The sequence below is a fragment of the Dermacentor andersoni genome, chromosome 3 (genome assembly GCF_023375885.2).
Source record: "Dermacentor andersoni chromosome 3, qqDerAnde1_hic_scaffold, whole genome shotgun sequence".
Classification (NCBI taxonomy): domain Eukaryota; kingdom Metazoa; phylum Arthropoda; class Arachnida; order Ixodida; family Ixodidae; genus Dermacentor; species Dermacentor andersoni.
The window spans coordinates 178420479-178437624 of record NC_092816.1 but is presented as its reverse complement, the minus strand read 5'-3'; positions in this window follow the sequence as shown (position 1 = coordinate 178437624).

Genomic DNA, 17146 nt, shown 5'->3' with positions numbered 1-17146 from the left:
GACGAGAACTAGGAGTCGGATTCCTGATTAATAAGAACATAGCTGGTAACATAGAGGAATTCTATAGCATTAACGAGAGGGCGGCATGTCTTGTTGTGAAACTTAATAAGAGGTACAAAATGAAGGTTGTACAGGTCTACGCCCCTACATCTAGTCATAATGACCAGGAAGTCGAAAGCTTCTATGAAGACGTGGAATCGGCGATGGGTAAAGTCAAAACAAAATACAGTATACTGATGGGCGATTTCAATGCCAGGGTAGGCAAGAAGCAGGCCGGAGACAAGGCAGTGGGGCAATATGGCATAGGCTCTAGGAATAGCAGAGGAGAGTTATTAGTAGAGTTTGCAGAACAGAATATTATGCGGATAATGAATACCTTTTTCCATCATCATCATCATCATCAGCCTGGTTACGCCCACTGCAGGGCAAAGGCCTCTCCCATACTTCTCCAACAACCCCGGTCATGTACTAATTGCGGCCATGCCGTCCCTGCAAACTTCTTAATCTCATCCGCCCACCTAACTTTCTGCCGCCCCCTGCTACGCTTCCCTTCCCTTGGGATCCAGTCCGTAACCCTTAATGACCATCGGTTATCTTCCCTCCTCATTACATGTCCTGCCCATGCCCATTTCTTTTTCTTGATTTCAACTAAGATGTCATTAACTCGCGTTTGTTCCCTCACACAATCTGCTCTTTTCTTATCCCTTAACGTTACACCTATCATTCTTCTTTCCATAGCTCGTTGCGTCGTCCTCAATTTGAGTAGAACCCTTTTCGTAAGCCTCCAGGTTTCTGCCCCGTAGGTGAGTACTGGTAAGACACAGCTATTATACACTTTTCTCTTGAGGGATAATGGCAACCTGCTGTTCATGATCTGAGAATGCCTGCCAAACGCACCCCAGCCCATTCTTATTCTTCTCATTATTTCCGTCTCATGATCCGGATCCGCCGTCACTACCTGCCCTAAGTAGATGTATTCCCTTACGACTTCCAGTGCCTCGCTGCCTATTGTAAATTGCTGTTCTCTTCCGAGACTGTTAAACATTACTTTAGTTTTCTGCAGATTAATTTTTAGACCCACTCTTCTGCTTTGCCTCTCCAGGTCAGTGAGCATGCATTGCAATTGGTCCCCTGAGTTACTAAGCAAGGCAATATCATCAGCGAATCGCAAGTTACTTAGGTATTCTCCATTAATTTTTATCCCCAATTCTTCCCAATCCAGGTCTCTGAATACCTCCTGTAAACACGCTGTGAATAGCATTGGAGAGATCGTATCTCCCTGCCTGACGCCTTTCTTTATTGGGATTTTGTTGCTTTCTTTATGGAGGACTACGGTGGCTGTGGAGCCGCTATAGATATTTTTCAGTATTTTTACATACGGCTCGTCTACACCCTGATTCCTTAATGCCTCCATGACTGCTGAGATTTCGACAGAATCAAACGCTTTCTCATAATCAATGAAAGCTATATATAAGGGTTGGTTATATTCCGCACATTTCTCTATCACCTGATTGATAGTGTGAATATGATCTATTGTTGAGTAGCCTTTACGGAATCCTGCCTGGTCCTTTGCTTGACAGAAGTCTAAGGTGTTCCTGATTCTATTTGCGATTACCTTAGTAAATATTTTCTAGGCAACGGACAGTAAGCTGATCGGTCTATAATTTTTCAAGTCTTTGGCGTCCCCTTTCTTATGGATTAGGATTAGGTTAGCGTTCTTCCAAGATTCCGGTACGCTCGACGTCATGAGGCATTGCGTATACAGGGTGGCCAGTTTCTCTAGAACAATCTGCCCACCATCCTTCAACAAATCTGCTGTTACCTGATCCTCCCCAGCTGCCTTCCCCCTTTGCATTTCTCCCAAGGCTTTCTTTACTTCTTCCGGCGTTACCTTTGGGACTTCGAATTCCTCTAGACTATTTTCTCTTCCATTATCGTCGTGGGTGCCACTGGTACTGTATAAATCTCTATAGAACTCCTCGGCCACTTGAACTATCTCATCCATATTAGTAATGATATTGCCGGCTTTGTCTCTTAACGCATACATCTGATTCTTGCCAATTCCTAGTTTCTTCTTCACTGTTTTTAGGCTTCCGCCGTTCCTGAGAGCATGTTCAATTCTATCCATATTATACTTCCTTATGTCAGCTGTCTTACGCTTGTTGATTAACTTCGAAAGTTCTGCCAGTTCTATTCTAGCTGTAGGGTTAGAGGCTTTCATACATTGGCGTTTCTTGATCAGATCTTTCGTCGCCTGCGATAGTTTACTGCTATCCTGCCTAATCGAGTTACCACCGACTTCCATTGCACACTTCTTAATGATGCCCAACACTAAGGTCTAATTGCTTCAACACTAAGGTCCTCTTCCTGAGTTAAAGCCGAATACCTGTTCTGTAGCCTGATCTGGAATTCCTCTATTTTTCCTCTTACCGCTAACTCATTGATCGGCTTCTTATGTACCAGTTTCTTCCGTTCCCTCCTCAGGTCTAGGCTAATTCGAGTTCTTACCATCCTGTGGTCACTGCAGCGCACCTTGCCGAGCACGTCCACATCTTGTATGATGCCAGGGTTAGCGCAGAGTATGAAGTCTATTTCATTTCTAGTCTCGCCGTTCGGGCTCCTCCACGTCCACTTTCGGCTATCCCGCTTCCGGAAGAAAGTATTCATTATCCTCATATTATTCTGTTCCGCAAACTCGACTAATAACTCCCCCCTGCTATTCCTAGTGCCTATGCCATATTCCCCCACTGCCTTCTCTCCAGCCTGCTTCTTGCCTACCTTGGCATTAAGGTCGCCCATTAGTATAGTGTATTTGGTTTTCACTCTACCCATCGCCGATTCCACGTCTTCATAGAAGCATTCGACTTCCTGGTCATCATGACTGGATGTAGGGGCGTAGACCTGTACAATCTTCATTTTGTACCTCTTATTAAGTTTAACAACAAGACCTGCCACCCTCTCGTTAATGCTATAGAGTTCCTGTATGTTACCAGCTATATTCTTATTAATCAGGAATCCGACTCCTAGTTCTCTTCTTTCCTCTAGGCCGCGGTAGCACAGGACGTGCCCGCTTTTTAGCACTGTATATGCTTCTTTTGGCCTCCTAACTTCACTGAGCCCTATTATATCCCATTTACTGCCCTCTAATTCCTCCAATAGCACTGCTAGACTCGCCTGACTAGATAACGTTCTAGCGTTAAACGTTGCCAGGTTCATATTCCAATGGCGGCCTGTCCGGAGCCAGTGATTCTTAGCACCCTCTGCAGCGTCGCAGGTCTGACCGCCGCCGTGGTCAGTAGCTTCGCAGCTGCTGGGGACTGAGGGCCGGGGTTTGATTGTTGTGTTCATATAGGAGGTTGTGGCCAAGTACTGCACCAGGGTGGCCAATCCTGCTCTGGTGAGGGAGTGCGTTACCGGTTCTGGTCACCGGGATCAGGCCACACTCCAGGCCTGTTTGTGCAATTTTATCAACACGCGGATTTTTTTTTTTTTTAATCCGGTGGAAAATTGCCGGCACCGGGATTCGAACCACGGACCTCTTGCACGCGAGGCGGGTGTTCTACCTCTACGCCACCGCTGCATCAAGCGGGTTAGTCGAAAGTGGACGTGGAGGAGCCCGAATGGTGAGACTAGAAATGAAATCGACTTTATACTCTGCGCGAACCCTGGCATCATACAAGATGTAGACGTGCTCGGCAAGGTGCGCTGCAGTGACCATAGGATAGTAAGAACTCGAATTAGCCTTGACGTGAGGAGGGAACGGAAGAAACTGGTACATAAGAAACCAATCAATGAGTTAGCGGTAAGAGGGAAACTAGAGGAATTCCGGATCAAGCTACAGAACGGGTATTCGGCTTTAACCCAGGAAGAGGACCATAGTGTTGAAGCAATGAACGACAATCTTATGGACATCATTAAGGAGTGCGCAATAGAAGTCGGTGGTAACGCCGTTAAACAGGAAACCAGTAAGCTATCGCAGGAGACGAAAGACCTGATCAAGAAACGCCAATGTATGAAAGCCTCTAACCCTACAGCTAGAATAGAACTGGCAGAACTTTCTAAGTTAATCAACAAGCGTAAGACAGCGGACATAAGGAACTATAATATGGATAGAATTGAACAGGCTCTCAGGAACGGAGGAAGCTTAAAAGCAGTAAAGAAGAAACTAGGAATAGGTAAGAATCAGATGTGTGCGTTAAGAGACAAAGCCGACAATATCGTTACTAATATGGATGAGATAGTTCAAGTGGCTGAAGAGTTTTATAGAGATTTATACACTACCAGTAACACCCACGACGATAAGGTGAGAGAGAATAGTCTAGAGGAACTTGAAATCCCACAAGTAACACCGCAAGAGGTAAAGAACGCCTTGGGAGCTATGCAAAGGGGGAAGGCAGCTGGGGAGGATCAGGTAACAGCAGATTTGTTGAAGGATGGTGGGAACACTGTCCTAGAAAGGTTGGCCGCCCTATATACACAATGCCTCATGACCTCGAACGTACCGGAATCTTGGAAGAACGCTAACATAATCCTAATCCATAAGAAAGGGGACGCCAAAGACTTGAAAAATTATAGACCGATCAGCTTACTGTCCGTTGCCTACAAAGTATTTACTAAGGTAATCGCAAATAGAATCAGGAATACCTTAGACTTCTGTCAACCAAAGGACCAGGCACGATTCCGTAAAGGCTACTCAACAATAGACCATATTCACAATATCAATCAGGTGATAGAGAAATGTGCGGAATATAACCAACCCTTATATATAGCCTTCATTGATTAAGAAAAAGCATTTGATTCAGTCGAAACCTCAGCAGTCATGAAGGCACTACGGAATCAGGGTGTAGATGAGCCATATATAAAGATACTGGAAGCTATCTATAGCGGTTCCACAGCCACCGTAATCCTCCACAAAGAAAGCAACAAAATCCCAATAAAGAAAGGCGTTAGACAGGGAGATACGATATCTCCAATGCTATTCACAGCATGTTTACAGGAGGTATTCAGAGACCTGGAGTGGGAAGAATTGGGGATAAAAGTTGATGGAGAATACCATAGCAACTTGCGATTCGCTGATGATATTGCCTTGCTTAGTAACTCAGGAGACCAATTGCAATGCATGCTCACTGACCTGGAGAGGCAAAGTAGAAGGGTGGGTCTGAAAATTAATCTACAGAAAACTAAAGTAATGTTTAACAGTCTCGGGAGAGAACAGTAGTTTACGATAGGTAGCGAGGCACTGGAAGTGGTAAGGGAATACATCTACTTAGGGCAGGTAGTGACCACGGATCCGGATCATGAGACTGAAATAACCAGAAGAATAAGAATGGGCTGGGGTGCGTTTGGCACGCATTGTCAGATCATGAACAGCAGGTTGCCACTATCCCTCAAGAGGAAAGTGTATAACAGCTGTGTCTTACCAGTACTCACCTACGGGGCAGAAACCTGGAGGCTTACGAAAAGGGTTCTGCTGAAATTAAGGACGACGCAACGAGCTATGGAAAGAAGAATGATAGGCGTAACGTTAAGGGATAAGAAAAGAGCAGATTGGGTGAGGGAACAAACGCGGCTAAATGACATCTTAGTTGAAATCAAGAAAAAGAAATGGGCATGGGCCGGACATGTAATGAGGAGGGAAGATAACCGATGTTTCATTAAGGGTTACGGACTGGATTCCAAGGGAAGGGAAGCGTAGTAGGGGGCGGCAGAAAGTTAGGTGGGCGGATGACATTAAGACGTTTGCAGGCACAACATGGCCACAATTAGTACATGACCGGGGTAGTTGGAGAAGTATGGGAGAGGCCTTTGCCCAGCAGTGGGCGTAACTAGGCTGATGATGATGATGATGATGAAGACACGCCTTGACCCGTAGATAAGATTTCGACAACCGGTGACAATGCTCTCCCGCTATCGTTGTGCGTTGAGCGTTACTTCTATTTCAGGACACAAGTGCCCTAAATATGGCGTTAGAATCGCGACTCACAATTTTGGAATTGTATTTGTCCTTCAGCATCACAGTACAGACGTGGTAAAGTTTCATTGAGTGAATACGGTTAAATGGACCATACGCTTTTGTTCCGCTTGCACTTACTCTTGCAAGAAAATATTCTATAATTCATAACCGAATGTTTTCTCTAACAGATTGCAAAATAAAGGAACTTAGATATTTTGAGCGGAATGTCTTAAGAGAAAAGAAAATTATCATGCTTATTATTCAGGTTTCAATGAAAGGTAGAGAAAGGAAATTCAAGAAAAATATTATTAGTATGTTGAAATGTACATCCCTTTAAATTCAGTCATTTATGTTTCTCCTTTGCGCGCGTATACCGACTATAGGGGGAAAGAGAGAAGTATGACTGGAAACAAAGAATAGTGAAGAAATAGGCAGAGAGGACACACTCAAAGAGGAATGACCTGTCACAGTCCCAATCATTCGTATACAATGTGCAGCCGTTTTCAAGAAGCTGGTCTTTATGTCATTCAACGTCTATTAGTACTTAGGACAAGTTGCCAGGACATTTTCCTACGAATGCATTTTACTATGCAAGCAGCTAAGACGGAGCTCCCGGTACAGAGAGTCTGGCAACCGGCGTTGAGATTCCGGCCTCCATAGGCGTAACGAGACGCATCGGCCTAAAGAGAAGAGGAAGGTTGCTGATGCATCGTGTTGGTTTGGCTATGTTTGCCACCCTATCTTCTTACCTCTTCCTATGTTTGCGTTCGCATATGGCAAACTCAGCCCTGAAGGGACGCGCACCATACCATGCTGCAAAGTTGCTTGCGTTTGACGTGTTTAAGGCGAGAAACGCTATTCCACACTGTCCGTTTAGAATAGCGTTTCTGTCAACCCATGTTTCATGTATTACCACAATCCTTTGACTCAAGAGTATTATTTGCTCTCTAAGTTGTAAGTTTTTTGTCGCGAAAGCGGAGTTGTAATACACAGCACCTGCCTCTAAGACATGCTCGACGAGGTATGGCCGATGACAAAGTAAATGCCAATAATGGTATCGCGGGAGCGTTTATTACCGTGAAATGCGGCGCCTATACCACTGCAAAGAACAGAAGCTGGGTGGTGACTCCAATCGTTTGCTCGCCACATCACATATCTACACTGGAATTCAACTGGTTTCACCAACACCAGCTCGTACTCTATAGACCCTTAATAGCGACTTCGCCTGCCACCTGGGCTCTTCGCTTCTTTCCTCTTTAAGTTCCCCGCCCCTTTCCACATGTGCTTAGACGTGCTACAACCGAGGTCAATCAATCAATGCAGTCAATCATTGCATTCATTCACTGATGCATTCATTGCTGCGGGAAATAGCGCCTCTTCATCTTTATAATTACCCTCTCTCTCCCCTGGACTCTCCCATCGCAAAACAATTTTGCTTTGTTGCCTTGGCTCTGCCTCGCATTTACAATTTCTTTCACCCATTGCATGTCGCCAACAGTGCGACATGCAATGGGTGAGGAGACTAATCAACTTTCTGTGCTGCTTCTGCACTCAAAGCTCTCCTCCGTGAGCTACTACTGGCCGCTTTGACGGCAGATGGTTCTCGGAAAAAAATATCCTGCAATCTTGATATAAGCACACTTGTACGGAAAAGGCCAAAAATACCAACTGTACTTACTGAAAGCAACTATACTGTGTGTACGAACGCTTGCGACTGTTAGCGGCCTCTCGATACCTGTTCAATATTTTTTGTTATATTACTTTACCTCACGATCTATTCTGCTACTAACGCGTTAAGATTATGAGAGTCATATAAGAAAAAAGGTAGACGGATCGAAAAAATAGCTCTTTCTACCACGCGATGTGTCACGTCGACCCAATTGAAAATTCCAGCATTGCCCATCATAAATTTTATGCTGGGCATGATGGAAAATGTGATGGGCAAGGTGGAAAACATGGTGAGTATGATGGAATTAATCGCGGGTATATCGTGTGCATGGTGGGTACAGTGCGTAGAAGCTGGGATGTAATGGTGGGATATATACTGTTTGAGTTGTCGCAATGGGGGACGTGCTGGGTGAATGGTGGGTAAATGCTGGGTTTGCTGGTAGGAATGTGGGTACATACTGGCTGACCTGTGGGAATAGTGGGTGAATGGTGCATGTACGTATTGGGTGGCATGTAAAAAAAAATGGTGCGCATACTCGGTGAATGGTGGGGGTAAGCGGTGGATTTTGAAACACATAGTGGAAGGAAAATGAGCGAATATATGTGACAGCCAGAACATGACGGGTGTGTGTGTGTCAGTGGTAGTAACAACGTGGGGTGATGATAGAGGGTGCTTAATGTGTACACGGTAGTTTGATTTGCTAAATGATACCACTGCATGTAGTTTCATTTTTTTGCGTATATAAAGGTGCATGCACAAGAACTTTACTATTATAACATTTATGCTAATATTTCAGCATATAATTTCATGACGCATACCTAATTATTACCTAAATTATTATCCTCCTAAACTTGTGTCTAGTATTTATAATGTTGTTCTTATTTATGTAACGATTTCACTTTAAAGTGTTATCGAGTTAAATTCAACTTGAACATTGATGGCGATGGCAAACCGTGATAGATATTTCTGTGCTACTATACTCTACTGGCTATGGAAATTTTATATACGCGTCAGCATAGTGGGAAGCGCTTTCTCTCAGTGAGCATTGGGAGACTAATAGCAAGCACATAATCCTGATGGAAAATTGAACTTATATTCTTATGTAATTTATGTGTAATGGGCACAAATGACAATCGTACATATGTGGCACATAAGACATGTGATATTGAAGTTTGCAGAGTGGTAAAACCTATAATTGCTAACGAAAATTTTAGAATAGCTGATGAACAATGTTCTTTAAGGCAGCCACTATTGTAAAAGTGTGTTGTCAAATCGTTCCGCAGGCTGTGGATCAGCAAAATTGCATAAATTAGGTTGTTTACAATATGCTTTCTTTCAATTCACTGTCTTGGCCTCTACATGTGTGTAGCTTCAAGGTCCCAAAAGAAGAAAGTCCTGGCAAAGATGTTGAAAGATGTTGAATTTCCTCCATTTCTGAGTGGATTCGGACCCACATCCCAAGCCTTCATGAAGAACAGCAACTAGACGCTTTAGCAGACTGTGCCGCAAATGCACTGGTTACGGGCCGCATTTCAAAGAATGTTTTTTTAACGCCAGCGCTCCAGCGAGCTGCGCAGTGAATGCACTGGATATCTGGCGCTCTTCAATGAGCACCTCGCCAACATCTGTCCTTGAATATATGTCAGTGGGTGTGCGGCAAGTGAGGGAACAATTCGCAGCGTTCGCAGGCACCCATGCGCCTCTGTTCTCGTCTCAGAGGCCACGCACAGACTTCTCGGCAGCGTCACTAGCAGGGTGCAGCGTGTCCAGAAAGAAGGACCTGAAAGGAGCCCCGTTGCCTCATGACGCGTTTCTAAGCGTTCGCATGCAACGCCGTCCCATGAATTTCGCAGGCCACTAGTAGGCTTCATGACGGCGGCTCCAGATGGCGTCGAATGTTGCGAGGGAAGCGCGCAAGAGGAACCTTGCTGCAGCGTACGCATCATACATAACGCGGTCCGAAGGTGACAACACGTGATCTGGCTATATTGATCCATTGCTAAACCAATTACCGTCGACAGTGATCGCGGGATGGGTTCTACAGATTTTCATAAGAATGAGGTTGAATATACTTTGCGGGAACCTGACCAGCGACCTACCCACCAGAGTGAAACCATCGTGTGGTAGGCAAAGAAATCTTAATTTTATCAAGGTAAGGAACGTGTTATAGTCTACGCCAGCCGCCTTGTTTTCCCTGCTGAGCGTAAATATTCTGTTATTTTTTTCTTGCCGTGTGTAATTGGAAGACACTAACAGAGACGAGATGAGCAGTAGTTATAAAGAGTACACGAAGTGCCACGAAGAAACTTTGTTTCAGCAGATGCCAATGACGAAGTTGTTACTGCAATCCACATTTCCAGTAACCCGGCACTTCCGTAAAGAGTAATGCGGTATGGAGAAGCTAAACGTATCTAATATTCACCAATATAGATATCATCTAGTTCATTTTTTTGTAAAGCCTGTATATTACACACTGTTGTCATCCCGTTACCATGCACATCGAGCGACAGAAGCATATGAAACGTTTTCGCTCATTGCGGTAGGGTATTAGAGACCGGTGATACCATGCCATACGGTAACATGACACTGCTGAAAGTCTGTTGCTTCATCGTTAACCGCAATAACATGGGCATTCATATCCAGTTGGATTGTGCCAGAGGTTATTTTGAAAAAAAAGTAATGCGAGCGACAATAAAGCGGCGCGCGAATTGTTCGTTGCGCAACGCCGATGCACATTGTCAAATGCTTACTGCCAACCTGTGCTACGATACAAGTTCAGCTGCAGTGCACAGCTGTAGACGGCGACCTGGCTAGGCTACACTCGGCCGCATCGCAGCTACCTCCACCTCAAATATCAGCCTACTACTTCATTGTTTCTGTGAACCTATTGTGTTGGGGGGGGGGGGGGGGGGTAAAGTGGCAGCAATGCCACAAAAACAGGAGAAGTTATGAGCGTCGGCGTTTCATTCTGAAGTGCCGTCTGCTACAGCTCCGAAGTAAAACTGAAAAGCCAGCAAGCGGTCAGCGGTGGTGAGGCAGCCGCGACACCAGAACGTACCCATGTTGAACGAGCTTGGTAATTGGCACAAATAATAAATAATAATAATAAATAGAAACATCTGGTGTGTTATATGATAAGCTGGTCATGCGTTGCTTTGTGATAAGCCGCAATCTAAATAAGATATTGAAAACACATCATCAGCATCATCAGCCTATTTTACGTCCATTGCAGGAAGAAGGCCTCTGTCCGCGATCTCCGATTACCCCAGTCCTATGCCAACCAATTACGACTAGCGCTTGCGAATTCCCTAATTTCATCGCACCATCTAATATTCTGCCTTCCTCTACTCTACTTCCTCTACCCATTATGTAGTCCTAATGGTCCAACGGTTAACTAACCTGCGCATTACAAGACCTGCCCAGCGCGTTTTTTTTTTCTCTTAATGTCAAGTAGAACATCGGCTATACCCGTTTGCTCTCTGATGCAAACAGCCCTCTTTCTGTCTCTCAAGGTTATGCCTAGCATTCTTCGTCCCGTAGCTCTTTGTGCGGTCCTTAACTTGTTCTCAAGCTTCCTTGTCAGTCTCCAAGTCTCTGCGCCATATGTCAGCACCAGTAAAACGTACTCATTACACACCTATTTTTTCAATGATAATGGTAAGGTTCCAGTCAGGAGCTGACAATGTCTGCCGTATGCGACCTAAGACATTTTTATTCTTCTGTTAATTTCCTTCTCATGACCAAGGTTCACTGTGATTAGTTGACCTAGGTAAACATTCTTCTTCACAGACTCTAAGGCTGACTGGAGATCCTTGCCAATCTATTCATCATTATCTTTACCTTCTGCATATTAATATTCAACCTCACTCTTACATTATCTCAGTTAAAGGTCCTCAATCATTTGTTTTAACTCGTCTGCAGCATTGCTGCATAGAACCATGTCATCGGCAAACCGAAGGTTGCTGAGATATTCGCCGTCGACTCTTACTCCTAAGCCTTCCTAGTTTATTAACTTGAATACTTCTTCCAAGCCCTTAGAAAACTCTTACCTGAACAAAAACGCCGTCATCGTTACTCGGTTTGTTCAACATGGCGTTTTGCGGTAATTACCTTCAAGCCACGGAGGTTATGTACTTAACCTTTGCAGTGGAGGTAGCTCTCTAAATGTAAACCGGTTGCCGCCATATTGGTAGAGGCAAAAAGCCCGAGCTGAATTAGCGGCCGTAGCATATATCGTTGGACGTTCGTCGTGCTTATCGATTCTGCGCAGATGCAACATTGTTTAACGGATTGTGGCATGCTCTTAAAACAATTATGGGATTTTACGTGTCAAAACCAAGATCTGATTATGAGGCCCACCGTAGTGGTGTGTTTATTTTTTCTACATACTGTGCGTTTATAGCTCTCTAAGTTTTTTATAATAACGCTGTAGTAGGGAAATCAGAAATAATTTTTACCGCCTGGAGTTCTTTAACGTGCACCTAAATATATGTACACGGGCGTTTTTGCATTTTGGACCCCATCCAAATGCGACCACCGCGAACGGGATTTGAGGCCGCAAACTCGCGTTTAGCAGCCCAATACCGAAGCCACTAAGCAACCACGGCGGGTGTGGCAAACTCTCTCAGGGCATTACAATATCTCAGCAGGTAATGGCTGCTCCCATCACGTGAAATAGACGCCCCTGGTATAATGTTCCCCATGTAACACCTGAAGCATAAGATCTCGTTTCCTCGCAACAGGATGTCGTGCATAAGTTTGTTTCACTTGGGAACAGTACTTACACGCACGAAATTTACGCGTCAAATAGTCGCTGGCATGTCTCTGCGCATGGTATTGTGTAGCACAATATCTCTGCTTGTGACCTGATGCACGCTTCTTCCATGACCTTTTCGCTATTTTGCTCGCCTGTATCACGTAATGCCTGTGTTTATAATAGGGAGGGAGACGAAGACGAAGTGATTCTTGCAGAGACCACTGTTCATTCGTGCTGCAGTATTTTCGGCTTTTTCCCATGTTTTACTGGGAGACGCCGCTCCCATTGCCACGGCAATGGAAGTTGAGTCGGCAGAATCCCGACGCGACGTGACTGCTTCGGCAGGTACCAGCCCGAGGAAGAGAAATTGCCCTCCTAGTCAAGCTGACAGCGAGGACAATGTGTTGTACTGCTGCTCAAGCGATGACGCCCCAAATGACCAAGTCTTCGAAAGAGTGGTACGCCGGAAGGCCAAGAGAAGAAACATCAGCGGATGGTCTTCGTCAATTAAGTCTACCGTCATGCCACAGCGAATACCTTTTGTGCCGGACACACCTGCCGACAAACTCACCCGCCTTAAACGACAAGCGATTTCCCTTTCTCTGGAGGTTCTTGTCTCAGGAGAAATCAAAGATATCAGAATTTATACTCGAAAGAATGTCCCGGCTATTGATGTCCACAACCGAAACGCAATAAATGCTTAGATGGCAGTAAAGCTCCTGGGCAACATCAGTGTCCGCTACCTGATTCCGCAGGGCAACGAAACCACTGCTGGTATTGTTTATGCTATTAACACATCGATTAGCGACAGCTACCTGCCAAATTCAATCAAACCGGCGAGAGATGGTGTTGCCTTATTACAATCTTGGCGCCTTGGCAAGTCGACCCCTGTAAGGCTCGTGTTTAAAGGTGACTTCCCACCATCACATGTAAAGGTCGGCCACTTTCGGCATGTGGTACGACCATTCGCACCCAAACTACTTCAGTGCAGAAGGTGTCAAAGAATTGCACATGTAAGTGCTGCCTGCCGAAATATAACGATATGCCTACGATGTTCCGAACAACACGACACTGACACTTGCCGTGCAACAGAGCTTAAGTGCCCAAATTGTCAAGGCTCGCATGCCACATCCTCAAAAGACTGTCCACGCCTAAAGAAGGAGCAGAAAATCTTGAGAAACATAGCCAGATACGGATCATCACTCAGAGATGCTTCTGCAGTGTTAAGGCGACATCGCTCCCGGAAACGAACGTCTACCAAGTCCTCCTCCGGTTCAAGTGAAATGTCTCGTCCGGCAACGCCGCCTCCTGTTCCATCTGTCCCCAGTAAGAGCACGAATGTCAACTAAAGAAGCGGCCTTGCTATGCATGCTTCATCAAGTGAGGTGTGGCCAGCACTACCGAAGACCTGCCACGTGCCAGAGCCACAGCACATTACTCGCCACTTAACGTCAAATGTCACTTCACTTGACCAAATTCGAGACAAGGATTAACAAGTGATTACTACGCTCAAATCGCTCACGAATGTCATGTGTACACTACTGACAAACATGGACACTCCGTCTGCTCGTAGCGCGCTGGAAGTACTGGACGCGCTGACTACATTACTTGATAGCATCGCATAGCACCATGGCCCAACCCTTGCTGGCCTTCCATAAGGAAGTCAAGAAAGCACCTATATTGCAGTGGAATGCCCGCGGTCTCAAATGAATATATATTTCAGATTTAGACACTTTGTCTTCGAAAACCGCTTTGCCATCCTCGTCATTTGCGAACTGCACGTGCAGAATGTTTTACGCATTTCTCGCCATGCGGAATTCATGTCCTCTACCTGTGGTGATGTGAGCAAGGTGACTATATATATTATATGTTATCTGACATACCTGTCGCACCCAGTCCCGTCTCATGACGACAACCAGTACGTTTGTTTAATTGTGAAAACAAATAAGCCAACGTTCACACTCGTCGCTGTTTACATTACCCCTTTAAGTGGCTTCGACTTTAAGCGACTGCACGACGTGCACGACTGCACCCGGCTATACGATTCTCACCGGAGATTTCAATGCTCACCATCCGCTTTGGGGCTGTTTGAAGATACACTCCAGGGGAAGGAGACTAGCATCCTTTGCCACGCAGCACGACCTTTACTGCCTCAACGACGGTAGTGCGACATATTTACGTGGGCTTACATACACCAGCTGCCTAGTCTTGACCCTGGTTTCTCGGCGTCTTGAAAGAAACGTGCAATCGTTTCCAGACATCGAACCACATGGAAGGGACCAGACTCCGACGTACATGAAGATCAAGGGGCTATCTAAATTCTCCTCCACGACTCTCCAGCGAAGTAACTGGTCGGCGTTTCGGTCGCACATGGAGGAAGATTGTCAGCAATGGGATCATTCCAGTCCGTAACACAAAATTCAAAATCCATGCAAGATTCGACGCGTGGTTTTCAGCCTTTCCCGAAATATGAGGAATTGCAAGCCGAACTGCAGCGACTACAATCAATTCGCGGGCGGGCAGAAAGAAGATACAGGAGAACTAAATCCATCCATGATCTCAGAGGGGAAAGGCGGACGCAAAACAAGATTCAACGCCGCTTTGATGCACTCTAATCTCGAAGATGGAAACGTTTCTGTAAGTCGTTGGATCCACGTGAGTGATTATCTCAGATATGGAGAACCGTGCGTGGACTTAGCGTATCAGCGCAACAGCGCGTTCCTTTCAAATACCTCGCTTTGCACCAAGGTCGCAGCGAAATTGACATTGCTTGAAGAATGTTGCTCAAGACTTGCCACACCCGCCGTGGTTGCTCAGTGGCTATGGTGTTGGGCTGCTGAGCACGAGGTCGCGGGATCGAATCCCGGCCACGACGGCCGCATTTCGATGGGGGCGAAGTGCGAAAACACCCGTGTACTTAGATTTAGGTGCGCGTTAAAGAACCCCAGGTGGTCGAAATTTCCGGAGTCCTCCACTACGGCGTGCCTCATAATCAGAAAGTGGTTTTGGCACGGAAAACCCCATAATTTTAAAAAAAGAGACTTGCCAGCTTGCAGCTCCAACCTGAACTTACACCATGTGCCACTTCTGTGCTACGGGATTCCTGCATGGATGTAATATTTTCGGTGGAGGAGCTTGAAGCGGGACTGGTGCCTTGCAGGCGTCCTTTGTCACCTGAGCCGGACAGCGTTACCTATGCGGCGCTCGCGAATCTTCGGCAGAAAGCATGCAGCTAAACCATTACAAGAAGTCTTGGCGCAACGGTTTGTTTCCACGTGAACGGAAATGCAGTCGCTTGGTTCCACTTCTCAAACCATGTAGATCACCATTAGATTTGTCATCGTACCGCCCCATCGCTCTGGCTATTTGCATAGGGAAAAATAGAAATAATGGTTTTGACGCGTCTATAATGGTACCTGGAAAATTACGTCTACCCAGTTGCTATGTCTGGCTTCTGGCGTGGGCGTTCATCCATACGTAATGTGATCGATTTGGTCACGTTTTTTCAACATCAAAAACATCTGAAGCGACTCAATATGGCATTATTCCTTGACATAAAAGGCGCGTATGACAATATAGCACATTATGCTATTCTAGAGGCTCTGATTGAAGCCAGAATTGGTGGCCGCACTTTTCAGTGGTTGTGCAGGTATTTGACCGACAAAGATTTCTTCATGATGACCGAGGGTGGCGCTAAGACTCAACACCAAGCGTTACGGGGAGTACGGCAAGGCGGAGTGTTGAGCCCGACGCTATTCAACCTAGTGCTCGTTGGCCTAGTCAGATGCTTGCCCAACACAGTTCAAGTATCAATCTATGCCATCGACATCTGCATTTTGGTGTCTGCCGTAACACGACTGCAGGTACGAGCACGGCTTAACCTTAACATCATTGTACTTGCGAAAACTGACCTTAGAGCTGTCTTCAGAGAAATGCTGCCTTGCTACATTCACTCGGAAGTCAACGAAGCGTTACTCTGTAAGTGTCAATAGGCAAGCAGTTGCAAATGCACGGAAACACCGCTTTTAGGGGTAATTATCGACCGCGACCTAACATGGAGACCGCACGTTTGATACCTAAAGAAGAGGTTAATGTCAACAATACATGTCCTGAAATTTCTCGGCGGAAAGTCATGAGGCACATCGGTGTGACCAATGCTGAAGCTTTATAACGCCTTGCTCCATGGTTTCGCAAGATACAGCCTCCCTGTGCTTGGTAACACTGGGTAACACAAACCTGCGAATATTCCGGGGACTATAAGCTCAAGCCCTAAGGACGTGTATCGGTCTTCCGAGGTGTGTTTACAGCGGCAACGATTGTCATAGCTAGAGATCACCCAATATCAACATACTTGGCAACCGACGCTCGCAGGACGCATGTTCAGCACGTTCCCCGACTACCTTCTCACCATGATGCCGCTCTACCCGCAGGAAGGCCACACGCAACGTTCAGTCGTATAATTGTTGCCAATCGCACCTCGTTGCCATCGAACTAAATTCCTGCAGCAAGATTATCCTCAACTTTATGGTGCCTGCACAGACCTAAAATACGCCTCACCATCCCAGGAACCACGAAGAAGTCTAACATGGCGTCGTTTGCCCTGAAGCAAGTCACATTAGAAGTTTCACATGAGGTGCACAGTGTAGACGTATACATCGATGGCTCAGTCACATCTGCAAGTTCAGCTGCTGCTGTGGTGACACCAACAAGATTCGTTAAAAGGCACCTAAAAACATCACATGTATCATCAACGACAGCTGCTGAACTT